The 4,808-nt window shown below is 36.1% G+C and overlaps 1 non-coding gene across 1 annotated transcript; it reads left to right on the top strand.

Annotated features, from left to right (window-relative positions):
• Positions 1-3,933: 3,933 nt before the first annotated feature.
• Positions 3,934-4,040, top strand: LOC121228369 (small nucleolar RNA R71). The gene has a single exon (XR_005925945.1). It is a non-coding gene; the product is annotated as a small nucleolar RNA R71 (small nucleolar RNA).
• The last annotated feature ends 768 nt before the right edge of the window (positions 4,041-4,808 follow it).

A 4,808-nucleotide genomic window follows, 5' to 3' on the forward strand; every position in this document is an offset into this window, starting at 1 on the left:
ATGGTGCCAAGTTTATGAATTGATTTAAAAATATGTCTATGGTACATGAAGTGCATTGAATTATCATACATAAATGTGATTTCTATGATTATGGATATTATGGGAAATTGTAAGTTCATATGATTTTTAATAAGACAATGTGTAATTTAATGTTATTGCGTTGATATTAAATGAGATGTAAGTTTTTATGTCAGTAATACATCACTATTACTTGTATTATGATATTTTATAAAAATATTGGAAATATGTTTGTGGATAATTACTTGATTGGTAAAATTGTTGGAAAAGAGAGAGAAATCCCGGTTGAACCTTCGGAAAGATTGGATGATACATATGGTATGTAGCTAGGTCACATGTATAGTGCTGAGTGCACATCATGTGTACAAGAGAGCTACAAGACATTATGATGTAGCTAGGTCGCATGGGTTATACTATGTGTACACCATGTAGACAAGAGAGCTACGGGATATATGTAGCTAGGTCGCATGCGTGGTTCCAAGTGAAGGACACCATGTAGACAAGAGAGCTACGAGATAAATTGGCTAGGTCACATGGGTGGTACTAAGTGTTCACCATGTGTACAAGAGAGCCGAACTATATGATGGGTGGAGCTATGTGCTGAAACCACCAAGTATCAAGGATTGATTCGAAGTGTTCAAAGGGAGACTCTCTATGTATTGCTTTGTGAGTTTTGTGATGAATAAGTACAGGAACTTGGTTATGTGAATGATGTGTTCATTAAGTGACCAGGATGTGGTAAGGTTATAAACAAGTAAGTTATACATGAGGATGATTTTATGGTGACCTTGTGATCATGGGCCTATACTTGTGATGTATGAAATGTGGTGAAAATGATTTGTGATATGTATGTTAAAATGAGGTTAATACAAAGAAAGTGTGAAAGAGTGAATTAGCAATAAAACTGTTTTAGACAGTAGCAGTGATGTGATTTTGAAAAATTACCAAAAATAGTATAAATTGAATCAGAGACTGAATGAGATATAAAATTAAAGCTTAATGAGTCTATTTTCATATAAAAGAAACATAGAAAGCAAAGGAGTTCTATATTTTGATATATTTATGATTTTATGAGACTGATTCAGAATGATTACGTGATCCCCTGTTCCGACTTTGGAAAATCACAAAAATTTGGATAAAAATAATTAGAGGCTCAAAATTATATTTTTAAAATCCATAATGAGTCTATTTTCAAGATAAATCAACAAGAACATTATCCTAGTTCTGTACTGTGAGATAATTATTTTTTTAGTGAAGAGAGGGCAGAACTGTCAGAAAGTGAAATAGGGGAAATTTTAATGAATAAACTGTACTAAATGGCTAAACCAAAAATTATGAAAATTTTATGGTGGAAAGATATTTGAGTCTAGTTTCAGGGGAAATTTATGGATCTTAATTTGGAGCTCTGTAGCTCGAATTATAAATAATTAAGTGACTATGACTCGTGTGGACAGTTTGATGTGAACATTTATTAGTAAATTGTGAAATCGTACTTACAAAAATGCTACATACATTAAGGATGTGGAATGGAGAGGAGGAGGAGGAAAATAAATATATGTGGAATACATGGAAACTATGGTATATGAAATATTGATATAATGAAATAAATGATATGTGTTTATAAGAAAACAAAAAGAGAATGTTATGTATCATGACATGTATATATATATATAACTAGTCTCAATGTAATGCTTGTTGGGTATGGAATTGAATTGGAATGTTTCAGGCAAACATGTTATTCTGCGCATCTGAATCGTGGTATTTTATAAAGATATGATCTAGCTTTAAATATGAATGCTTGATGATTAAGCTGAAGATATTTGGTAAGATGATAATCTTGGTATAAATGTATAAGTGGTACTATAATAAACAAGGTAAAATGAGTATGAGAGACACATGAATGATGACATACAAATGCTATGTTTGTGGTTTAATTGAGGATGTTTAATCATTAAATGAATACCATGTTATATGCTTTTGATTTTGTATAAGTGTGTAAGAGATCAAGGTTGACCAAAGCTTGGAAAATAGCCTAGGTATATTCCACACAGGCAGAGACACGACCATGTGTCTCAGCCGTGTATGGAACACGACTTTGGGACACGGGCGTGTGGAGCCTTAAAGCATGAAATTTCCAAGATTTTCGTAAGTTCTCGGTTTAGTCCCAAACCCTTTCTAAAGTATGTTTTGGGCTCCGTAGACTTAAATAAGGGACTATGTGTAAGAGAATAAACGCTTTGAAATATGAATAAAATTTTATGGCTCGTATTTTAGTTTAATGTTTGTATGTTTGTCTGGTAACGCCTCATACCTTAGCCCGGCCTCGGATACGGGTAAGGGGTGTTACATCGTGGCTAGGACAGACTCCCAAGGATAATTGGCGCTTCCTTATTTGCTTCAAAATCTAGAATAATGAAATCAGCAAGAAAAATAAATTTATCGACTCTTACCAAAATATCCTCAATCTTTCCTTTGGGGTATGCTAAAGATCGATCCGCTAGCTGGAGCGTCACAATTGTAGGTCTTACTTCTCCTATCCCTAGCATCTTGAAAATAGACTTAGGCATCAAGTTGATACTTGCTCCTAAGTCACACAAAGCTTTACCACAATAAGATTCACCAATGTTACAGGGTATCGTAAAGCTTCCTGGATCCTTCAATTTCGGTGGCAGCTTGTTCTGCGGGAACGCACTTGACTCCTTTGTCAGAGTGATAGTCTCATACTCACTCAGTCGTTTCTTCTTGGATAGTACATCCTTCATAAACTTCACATAATTCGGCATTTGTTCTAAAGCCTCCACCAATGGAATATTGATGTGTAATTGCTTCAGAACATCCAAAAACTCCTTGAATTGCAACTTCTGTTTCTGCTTGTGTTGCTGCAATCTTTGTGGATATAGAGGTGATGGAACTTTTGGTTGAACCGGACAACTCTTCTGAGTAGGTAAATCTGCATCCAAAGAAGATGTTAAAGTATCTGAATTTATTAAGTTAGGATTTACCTTGTCAGTCTTTACAGATTCTGACTCTTTTGGTGTAGGGACTTTAACAACTGGTTGACTTTCCCCCTTTTCAATAGGCTCGTCCTCAACATTAATCAATCTGGGTTCCAGAATTTTACCACTTTACAACGCCACTGCCTTGATATGTTCTTTACCCGAATTTCTTGGATTTTTAGTTTCGCTTGGCAAGGTTCCTTGTAGTCTATTACGAAGCTCTGTAGCTAACTAACCTATTTGGTTTTCCAATTTTTTCAGTGTTGCTGCTTGACTCTTGATCAAAGCGTCATTTTTTGCCATGTATGCTTTCAACAAGTTCTCCAAACTATTTGATGATTCAGCTTGAGGTGGTTTTGGAGCTTGCTGATTAAACCCCTGAGATTGGTTGGGTCTATGTTGCATAAAGTTGTTGTTTGGTCCATTTCCTTGGTTGGTCCAAGAAAATTCGGGGTGATTACGCCATGAAGGATTATAGAAGTTGGACTGGGGTCCTTGTCCACTCTTATTTTGATGTTGGTTCCCCACATAGTATACTGACTTGAGATTTAATGGGCAATTCTTGAAAGAATGACCTTCCCCACAGTACACACAGAAAACTACTTCAAACAGACTTGGTGGCTGAGCTACAAAATTATTAGCACCATTGGCAGTAAACTGCTTTAACATAGAGGGAATAGACGATACCTGAGCTGATAACGAAGTGAGAGCATCAGCTTCATGAACTTCGGCTACACGTCTTCCTAAAACTATTTGATTTTTTGGCCATTGATAGTTGTTGCTTGCGATCCTCTCGACGATCTCATAAGCCTCATTATAAGACTTAGACAAAATTGCACCATTCACAGAAACATCTACCATCAATCTTGTATGTGCATTAAGACCATTATAGAATGTCTCCAACTGGATACAATAAGGAATCCCATGATGAGGACACTTACGAAGTAACTCCTTCAATCACTCCCAAGCCTCATACAAATACTCGTCATCCAATTGTTGGAAAGTTGTGATCTCGTTCCTCAACTTAGCATTTTTTCTAGGTGGGAAATACTTAACCAAAAATCTCTCTGCTAATTCTGGCCATGTAGATATAAAACTTAGTGGCAATGAATTGAGCCATGCTCGTGCTTGATCTCGTAACGAGTACCGAAAAAAATTCAACCTCAGTGCATCTTCAGTCACACTGCTATCTTGAATGAGTCACTCACCTCCATAAACAATAGAAGGTGGAGATGTGGATCTTTCGTGGGCATACCACTAAATTGGCCCACCATTTGTAGCAATTAAAACATCATTGGTTTCAATTCAAATTGCTTAACCGATATGGCTCATCCCTTAATAGAGACAAGACATCTTTAAGTTGCTACTTAGGAGTGCAATCCAAATCCTCCAAAATCCATTCAGTAGCCTCCATCTTATACTCAACCACTATAGGAGTAGTTCCAGCAATACCCTTAAACAATTTTGCCCCACTAGAGCAAAGTCTCTCAGCAATTGTGTAATACCATTAACCCGTATCCATCGATGGAATAGGGTTACGAAGTATTACCATATAAACATAACTTAAAAACATTCAATTCCAAATAATATAATAACCATAGTATAATCCATTCAAACACATGCACATTATCACTTAATCTAGCCATCGAGTCATTAGATACACTTTAAAAATAGGTTGGGACTAAATCGGGAACATATGAAACCTTGAGGAAAAAATTAGAAAAAATTCAAGCAGCAGGGTCACACGGCCGTGTAACGTTCGAAATAGAGACACATGGTAGTGTCCCAACGCGT

Source organism: Gossypium hirsutum, chromosome A04 (genome assembly GCF_007990345.1).
Source record: "Gossypium hirsutum isolate 1008001.06 chromosome A04, Gossypium_hirsutum_v2.1, whole genome shotgun sequence".
Lineage (NCBI taxonomy): Eukaryota > Viridiplantae > Streptophyta > Magnoliopsida > Malvales > Malvaceae > Gossypium > Gossypium hirsutum.